Source organism: Oncorhynchus kisutch, linkage group LG19 (assembly GCF_002021735.2).
Source record: "Oncorhynchus kisutch isolate 150728-3 linkage group LG19, Okis_V2, whole genome shotgun sequence".
Classification (NCBI taxonomy): Eukaryota; Metazoa; Chordata; class Actinopteri; order Salmoniformes; family Salmonidae; genus Oncorhynchus; species Oncorhynchus kisutch.
In genome coordinates this window covers 66,565,415-66,577,436 of record NC_034192.2, presented here as the reverse complement: position 1 = coordinate 66,577,436, position 12,022 = coordinate 66,565,415, and positions in this window count along the sequence as shown.

Sequence of the window (12,022 nt, the reverse complement as noted above, 5' to 3'; positions counted from 1 at the left end):
TATCTATCTATATATTATAGTAACTATCTATATGTTATAGTAACTATCTATCTATATATTATAGTAACTATCTATCTATATATTATAGTAACTATCTATATATATATTATAGTAACTATCTATCTATATATTATAGTAACTATCTATATATTATAGTAACTATCTATATATTATAGTAACTATCTATCTATATATATAGTAACTATCTATCTATATGTTATAGTAACTATCTATCTATATATTATAGTAACTATCTATCTATATATTATAGTAACTATCTATCTATATATTATAGTAACTATCTATCTATATATTATAGTAACTATCTATCTATATATTATAGTAACTATCTATATATTATAGTAACTATCTATCTATATATTATAGTAACTATCTATCTATATATTATAGTAACTATCTATACATTATAGTAACTATCTATATATTATAGTAACTATCTATCTATATATTATAGTAACTATCTATATGTTATAGTAACTATCTACAACCAGACAGAGACATATATCTATCTATATATTATAGTAACTATCTATCTATATATTATAGTAACTATCTATCTATATATTATAGTAACTATCTATCTATATATTATAGTAACTATCTATCTATTATAGTAACTATCTATCTATATATTATAGTAACTATCTATCTATATATTATAGTAACTATCTATCTATATATTATAGTAACTATCTATATATTATAGTAACTATCTATATATTATAGTAACTATCTATCTATATATTATAGAACTATCTATCTATATATTATAGTAACTATCTATATATTATAGTAACTATCTATATGTTATAGTAACTATCTATCTATATATTATAGTAACTATCTATATATTATAGTAACTATCTATCTATATATTATAGTACTATCTATCTGTATATTATAGTAACTATCTATCTATATATTATAGTAACTATCTATCTATATATTATAGTAACTATCTATCTATATATTATAGTAACTATCTATCTATATATTATAGTAACTATCTATATATTATAGTATCTATCTATATATTATAGTAACTATCTATCTATATGTTATAGTAACTATCTATATATTATAGTAACTATCTATCTATATATTATAGTAACTATCTATCTATATATTATATACTATCTATCTATATATTATAGTATCTATCTATATATTATAGTAACTATCTATATATTATAGTAACTATCTATATATTATAGTAACTATATATATGTTATAGTAACTATCTATATATTATAGTAACTATCTATCTATATATTATAGTAACTATCTATCTATATATTATAGTAACTATCTATATATTATAGTAACTATCTATATATTATAGTAACTATCTATATATTATAGTAACTATCTATCTATATATTATAGTAACTATCTATATATTATAGTAACTATCTATCTATATATTATAGTAACTATCTATATATTATAGTAACCATCTATATATTATAGTAACTATCTATATATTATAGTAACTATCTATATATTATAGTAACTATCTATCTATATATTATAGTAACTATCTATATGTTATAGTAACCATCTATATATTATAGTAACTATCTATCTATATATTATAGTAACTATCTATATATTTAGTAACTATCTATATATTATAGTAACTATCTATCTATATATTATAGTAACTATCTATCTATATATTATAGTAACTATCTATATGTTATAGTAACCATCTATATATTATAGTAACTATCTATATATTATAGTAACTATCTATATATTATAGTAACTATCTATATATTATAGTACTATCTATCTATATATTATAGTACTATCTATCTATATGTTATAGTAACCATCTATATATTATAGTAACTATCTATATATATAGTAACTATCTATATATTATAGTATCTATCTATATATTATAGTAACTATCTATATATTATAGTAACTATCTATCTATATATTATAGTAACTATCTATATGTTATAGTAACTATCTATATATTATAGTACTATCTATATATTTAGTAACTATCTATATATTATAGTAACTATCTATCTATATATTATAGTAACTATCTATATATTATAGTAACTATCTATCTATATATTATAGTAACTATCTATATGTTATAGTAACTATCTACAACCAGACAGAGACATATATCTATCTATATATTATAGTAACTATCTATCTATATATTATAGTAACTATCTATCTATATATTATAGTAACTATCTATCTATATATTATATACTATCTATCTATTATAGTAACTATCTATCTATATATTATAGTAACTATCTATAGTTATAGTAACTATCTATATATTATAGTAACTATCTATCTATATATTATAGTAACTATCTATATGTTATAGTAACTATCTACAACCAGACAGAGACATATATCTATCTATATATTATAGTAACTATCTATCTATATATTATAGTAGTACTATCTATATATATTATAGTAACTATCTATCTATATATTATAGTAACTATCTATATATATAGTAACTATCTATATATTATAGTAACTATCTATATGTTATAGTAACTATCTATCTATATATTATAGTAACTATCTATCTATATGTATAGTAACTATCTATATGTTATAGTAACTATCTATCTATATATTATAGTAACTATCTATATATTATATGTAACTATCTATCTATATATTATAGTAACTATCTATCTATATATTATAGTAACTATCTATCTATATATTATAGTAACTATCTATCTATATATTATAGTAACTATCTATCTATATATTATAGTAACTATCTATATATTATAGTATCTATCTATATATTATAGTAACTATCTATCTATATGTTATAGTAACTATCTATATATTATAGTAACTATCTATCTATATATTATAGTAACTATCTATCTATATATTATAGTAACTATCTATCTATATATTATAGTATCTATCTATATATTATAGTAACTATCTATATATTATAGTAACTATCTATATATTATAGTAACTATATATATGTTATAGTAACCATCTATATATTATAGTAACTATCTATCTATATATTATAGTACTCTATCTATATATTATAGTAACCTCTATATATTATAGTAACTATCTATATATTATAGTAACTATCTATATATTATAGTAACTATCTATCTATATTATAGTAACTATCTATATATTATAGTAACTATCTATCTATATATTATAGTAACTATCTATATGTTATAGTAACCATCTATATATTATAGTAACTATCTATATATTATAGTAACTATCTATCTATATATTATAGTAACTATCTATATATTATAGTAACTATCTATATATTATAGTAACTATCTATCTATATATTATAGTAACTATCTATCTATATATTATAGTAACTATCTATATGTTATAGTAACCATCTATATATTATAGTATCTATCTATATATTATAGTAACTATCTATATATTATAGTAACTATCTATCTATATATTATAGTAACTATCTATCTATATGTTATAGTAACCATCTATATATTATAGTAACTATCTATATTTATAGTAACTATCTATATATTATAGTATCTATCTATATATTATAGTAACTATCTATATATTATAGTAACTATCTATCTATATATTATAGTAACTATCTATATATTATAGTAACTATCTATCTATTTATTATAGTAACTATCTATATATATTATAGTAACTATCTATCTATATATTATAGTATCTATCTATCTATATATTATAGTATCTATCTATATATTATAGTAACTATCTATATATTATAGTAACTATCTATCTATATATTATAGTAACTATCTATCTATATATTATAGTAACTATCTATCTATATGTTATAGTAACTATCTATATGTTATAGTAACCATCTATATATTATAGTAACTATCTATATATTATAGTAACTATCTATATATTATAGTATCTATCTATATGTTATAGTAACTATCTATATATTATAGTACATCTATCTATCTATATATAGTAACTATCTATATGTTATAGTAACTATCTATATATTATAGTAACTATCTATATATTATAGTAACTATCTATATGTTATAGTAACTATCTATCTATATATTATAGTAACTATCTATATATTATAGTAACTATCTATCTATATATTATAGTAACTATCTATATATTATAGTAACTATCTATATATTATAGTAACTATCTATATGTTATAGTAACTATCTATATGTTATAGTAACTATCTATATATTATAGTATCTATCTATATATTATAGTAACTATCTATATATTATAGTAACTATCTATCTATATATTATAGTAACTATCTATCTATATATTATAGTAACTATCTATCTATATATTATAGTAACTATCTATATATTATAGTAACTATCTATATATTATTGTAACTATCTATCTATATATTATAGTAACTATCTATATATTATTGTAACTATCTATCTATATTTATTGTAACTATCTATCTATATATTATAGTATCTATCTATATATTATAGTAACTATCTATCTATATATTATAGTACTATCTATCTATATATTATAGTAACTATCTATCTATATATTATAGTAACTATCTATATATTATAGTAACTATCTATCTATATTTATAGTAACTATCTATATGTTATAGTACCATCTATATATTATAGTAACTATCTATCTATATATTATAGTAACTATCTATCTATATATTATAGTAACCATCTATATATTATAGTAACTATCTATATATTATAGTAACTATCTATATATTATAGTAACTATCTATCTATATATTATAGTAACTATCTATATATTATAGTAACTATCTATCTATATATTATAGTAACCATCTATATATTATAGTAACTATCTATATATTATAGTAACTATCTATATATTATAGTAACTATCTATCTATATATTATAGTAACTATCTATCTATATATTATAGTAACTATCTATATGTTATAGTAACCATCTATATATTATAGTAACTATCTATATATTATAGTAACTATCTATATATTATAGTAACTATCTATATATTATAGTAACTATCTATCTATATATTATAGTAACTATCTATCTATATATTATAGTAACTATCTATCTATATATTATAGTAACTATCTATATATTATAGTAACTATCTATATATTATAGTAACTATCTATATATTATAGTATCTATCTATATATTATAGTAACTATCTATATATTATAGTAACTATCATCTATATATTATAGTAACTATCTATCTATATGTTATAGTACTATCTATATGTTATAGTAACCATCTATATATTATAGTAACTATCTATATATTATAGTATCTATCTATATATTATAGTAACTATCTATATATTATAGTAACTATCTATCTATATATTATAGTAACTATCTATCTATATATTATAGTAACTATCTATCTATATGTTATAGTAACTATCTATCTATATATTATTGTAACTATCTATCTATATATTATAGTAACTATCTATCTATATATTATAGTAACTATCTATATATTATTGTAACTATCTATCTATATATTATTGTAACTATCTATCTATATATTATAGTATCTATCTATATATTATAGTAACTATCTATCTATATATTATAGTAACTATCTATCTATATATTATAGTAACTATCTATCTATATATTATAGTAACTATCTATATATTATAGTAACTATCTATCTATATATTATAGTAACTATCTATATATTATAGTAACTATCTATCTATATATTATAGTAACTATCTATCTATATATTATAGTAACTATCTATCTATATATTATAGTAACTATCTATCTATATATTATTGTAACTATCTATCTATATATTATAGTAACTATCTATCTATATATTATAGTAACTATCTATATATTATAGTAACTATCTATCTATATATTATAGTAACTATCTATCTATATATTATAGTAACTATCTATCTATATATTATAGTAACTATCTATATATTATAGTAACTATCTATCTATATATTATAGTAACTATCTATCTATATATTATAGTAACTATCTATCTATATATTATAGTAACTATCTATATATTATAGTAACTATCTATATATTATAGTAACTATCTATATATTATAGTAACTATCTATCTATATATTATAGTAACTATCTATCTATATATTATAGTATCTATCTATATATTATAGTAACTATCTATATATTATAGTAACTATCTATATATTATAGTAACTATCTATCTATATATTATAGTAACTATCTATCTATATATTATAGTAACTATCTATCTATATGTTATAGTAACTATCTATATGTTATAGTAACTATCTATATATTATAGTAACTATCTATCTATATATTATAGTAACTATCTATCTATATATTATAGTAACTATCTATCTATATATTATAGTATCTATCTATATATTATAGTAACTATCTATATATTATAGTAACTATCTATCTATATGTTATAGTAACTATCTATATATTATAGTAACTATCTATATATTATAGTAACTATCTATCTATATGTTATAGTAACTATCTATCTATATATTATAGTAACTATCTATCTATATATTATAGTAACTATCTATATATTATAGTAACTATCTATATATTATAGTAACTATCTATATGTTATAGTAACTATCTATATATTATAGTAACTATCTATCTATATATTATAGTAACTATCTATATATTATAGTAACTATCTATCTATATATTATAGTAACTATCTATACATTATAGTAACTATCTATATATTATAGTAACTATCTATATGTTATAGTAACCATCTATATATTATAGTAACTATCTATATATTATAGTAACTATCTATATATTATAGTAACTATCTATCTATATATTATAGTAACTATCTATATGTTATAGTAACCATCTATATATTATAGTAACTATCTATCTATATATTATAGTAACTATCTATATATTATAGTAACTATCTATATATTATAGTAACTATCTATCTATATACTATAGTATCTATCTATATATTATAGTAACTATCTATATATTATAGTAACTATCTATCTATATGTTATAGTAACTATCTATCTATATATATAGTAACTATCTATCTATATATTATAGTAACTATCTATATATTATAGTAACTATCTATATTTATAGTAACTATCTATATATTATAGTAACTATCTATCTATATACTATAGTATCTATCTATATATTATAGTAACTATCTATATATTATAGTAACTATCTATATATTATAGTAACTATCTATATATTATAGTATCTATCTATATATTATAGTAACTATCTATATATTATAGTAACTATCTATATATTATAGTAACTATCTATATATTATAGTAACTATCTATCTATATACTATAGTATCTATCTATATATTATAGTAACTATCTATATATTATAGTAACTATCTATATACTATAGTAACTATCTATATATTATAGTAACTATCTATCTATATATTATAGTAACTATCTATCTATATATTATAGTAACTATCTATATATTATAGTAACTATCTATCTATATATTATAGTAACTATCTATATATTATAGTAACTATCTATATATTAGTAACTATCTATCTATATACTATAGTATCTATCTATATATTATGTAACTATCTAATATTATAGTAACTATCTATATATTATAGTAACTATCTATATATTATAGTAACTATCTATCTATATACTATAGTATTCTATCTATATATATAGTAAGTAACTATCTATATATTATAGTAACTATCTATATATTATAGTAACTATCTATCTATATATTATAGTAACTATCTATCTATATGTTATAGTAACTATCTATCTATATATTATAGTAACTATCTATCTATATATTATAGTAACCTATCTATCTATATATTATAGTAACTATCTATCTATATATGTATAGTAACTATCTATCTATATATTATAGTAACTATCTATATATATAGTAACTATCTATATATTATAGTAACTATCTATATATTATAGTAACTATCTATCTATATATTATAGTAACTATCTATCTATATATTATAGTAACTATCTATCTATATATATAGTACTATTCTCTCTATATATTATAGTAACTATCTATATACTATAGTACTATCTATATATTATAGTAAACTATCTATCTATATATTATAGTAACTATCTATATACATAGTAACTATCTATATATTATAGTACTATCTATATATTATAGTACACTATCTATCTATATATTATAGTAACTATCTATCTATATATTATAGGTAACTATCCTATCTATATATTATAGTAACTATCTATCTATATATTATAGTAACTATCTATCTAATATATTATAGTAACTATCTATCTATATATTATAGTAACTATCTATCTATATGTTATAGTAACTATCTATCTATATGTTATAGTAACTATCTATCTATATATTATAGTAACTATCTATATACTATATGTACCTAACTATATGTAATAGTAACTATCTATAACCAGACAGAGAAATCTATTTACTTACATTATATATGATAGTAACAACACTTCCGAACAGAAAGGCAGAGAGAAGCCACTCAAAAACCATTTCACCCTTTCCCCATATCTGAAACCATTTTCACCTTTCCCCATATCTGAAACCATTTCACCTTTCCCCATATCTGAAACCATTTCACCTTTCCCCATAGCTTAATCCATTTCATCATTCCCCTAGCTGACACCATTCATCTTTCCCCGAGCTGACACCATTTCATCTTTCCCCTAGCTGACACCATTTCATCTTTCCCTAGCTGATACCATTTCATCTTTCCCCTAGCTGATACCATTTCATCTTTCCCCTAGCTGATACCATTTCATCTTTCCCCTAGCTGACACCATTTCATCTTTCCCCTAGCTGACACCATTTTCATCTTTCCCCTAGCTGATACCATTTCATCTTTCCCCTAGCTGATACCATTTTCATCTTTCCCCTAGCTGACACCATTCATCTTTCCCCTAGCTGACACCATTTCATCTTCCCCTAGCTGACACCATTTCATCTTTCCCCTAGCTGACACCATTTCATCTTTCCCCTAGCTGATACCATTCTCTTCATCTTTCCCCTACCTGACACCTATTTCCCCTAGCTGACACCATTTCATCTTTCCCCTAGCTGATACCATTTAATCTTTCCCCTAGCTGATACCATTTCATCTTTCCCCTAGCTGACACCATTTCATCTTTCCCCTAGCTGACACCATTTCATCTTTCCCCTAGCTGACACCATTTCATTTCCCCTAGCTGAACCATTTCATCTTGTCCCTAGCTGATACCATTTCATCTTTCCCCTAGCTGACACCATTTCATCTTTCCCATAGCTGACACAATTTCATCTTCCCCTAGCTGACACCATTTAATCTTTCCCCTAGCTGACACCATTTCATCTTTCCCCCTAGCTGGACACCATTTCATCTTTCCCATAGCTGACACATTTCATCTTTCCCCTAGCTGACCCCATTTCATCTTTCCCTAGCTGACACCATTTCCCCTAGCTGACACCATTTCATCTTTCCCCTAGCTGACACCATTTCCCCTAGCGTGACACCATTCTCCCTAGCTGACACCATTCCCCTAGCTGACACAATTTCCCCTAGCTGACCACCATTTCCCCTAGCTGACACCATTTCCCCTAGCTGACACCATTTCCCCTAGCTGACAACATTTCCCCTAGCTGACACCATTTCCCCTAGCTGACACCATTTTCCCCTAGCTGACACCATTTCCCCTAGCTGACACCATTTCCCCTAGTTGACACCATTTCCCCTAGCTGACACCATTTCCCTAGCTGACACCATTTCCCCTAGCTGACACCATTTCCCCCTAGCTGACACCATTTCCCCTAGCTGACACCATTTTCCCTAGCTGAATCCCCTTTAATGTTTGTCAACTATTACAATTATAATATTATAATTCTCTCATTCCACAAATATACAAGAGACTGAGAGAGACACCACCCACGGTTACAGTACCAGGTAATTATATTATATTAACAAACACATTTTCACGCTCAAAATAGGCTTCTCTCTCCATATCCCCTCCCTCTCTCCACTCCATCCCTCTCTCTATCTCTTCCATCTCTTATCCCCTCCCTCTCTCCATCCTCTCCCTCTCTCCATCCTCTCCCTCTCTCCATCCCCACCCCTCTCTCCATCCCCTTCCACTTGCCTTCCCCTTCCCTCTCCCTCTCTCCATCCTCTCCCTCTCTCCATCCCCTTCCACTTGCCTTCCCCTTCCCTCTCCCTCTCTCCATCCTCTCCCTCTCTCCATCCCCTTCCACTTGCCTTCCCCTTCCCTCTCCCTCTCTCCATCCTCTCCCTCTCTCCATCCTCTCCCTCTCTCCATCCCCTCCCCTCTCTCCATCCCCTCCCCTCTCTCCATCCTCTCCCTTTCTCCATTCCCTTCCCTCTCTCCATTCCCTTCCCTCTCTCCATCCTCTTCCTCTCACCATCCCTTCCCCTCTCTCCATCCCCTCCCTCCCTCTCTCCATCCCCTCCCTCTCTCCATTCCCTTCCCTCTCTCCATCCTCTCCCTTTCTCCATCCCCTCCCTCTCTCCATCCCCTCCCCTCTCTCCATCCCCTCCCCTCTCTCCATCCTCTCCCTTTCTCCATCCCCTCCCTCTCTCCATTCCCTTCCCTCTCTCCATCCTCTTCCTCTCACCATTCCCTTCCTCTCACCATCCCTTCCTCTACAGCCTCTCCAACTGCCATTTAGCAGAAACATTAACCAGATGAACATTATTTTATGTTATTAATATTAAATGGGAACATGGTCCTCTTGTTTGGTCTGGCATTACTTGATACATGCTGGTTAAGTGTTCACAGAATCATATTCACAATTATACAGAGATGGAGAAGAAATGCATTGGCTAACAGATGGTTGCCACAGATTTGAATAACAGAAGTTTGTTAGCACAGACTGGTCTCATAGCCTTGACGTAACATAGTAAATGAAAATCTGGGACACTCAAATAAGTATGATATGTTACGTTTGGTTTGATAGAAGGTTACTTAAAGGCAAATGTGAAAGGAGGATGGTTGGTTGGGGTGGATACTCTGAATGATCGGCTATGAAAAGCCAACTGACATTTACTCCTGAGGTGCTGACCTGTTGCACCTTTCGACAACTACTGTGGTTATTATTATTTGACCCTGCTGGTCATCAATGAACATTCGAACATCTTGGCCATGTTCTGTTATAATCTCCATCCGGCACAGCCAGAAGAGGGCTGGCCACCCCTCATAGCCTGGTTCCTCTCTAGGTTTCTTCCTAGGTTTTGGCCTTTCTAGGGAGGTTTTTCCTAGCCACCGTGCTTCTACACTTGCATTGCTTGCTGTTTGGGGTTTTAGGCTGGGTTTCTGTACAGCACTTTGAGATATCAGCTGATGTAAGAAGGGCTTTATAAATAAATTGGATTTGATTTTGATTTGATGGGTAGACGTATAATGCAAATGTCTAGCAACCCAAAGGTTGTGTGTTGGAATCTCATCACAAACAACTTTAGCATTTTTTTTTGCCAATTAGAAACTTTACAACTACACATCTTGTACACAACTTTTGAGCTACTTTGCAACCACTTAGCACATTAGCTAACCCTTCCCCTAACCCTTAACCATCTACCTCTACCACCTTTTATCACAGATGAGGAAGTGCGACATTGGCGGATGCAGTTGATTGAAAACTGATATCTGTAGCTTTAACTGATATCTCTGATAGCTGATAAACTGACATCTCTGAAAGCTGAAAAAATAATATCTCTGATAGCTGATAAACTAATATGTCTGAAAGCTGATAAACTGATATCTCTGATAGCTGATAAACTAATATGTCTGAAAGCTGATAAACTGGTATATCTGATAGCTGATAAACTGATATCTCTGATAGCTGATAAACTGATATCTCTGATAGCTGATAAACTGATATCTCTGATAGCTGATAAACTGATTTCTCTGATATCTTCT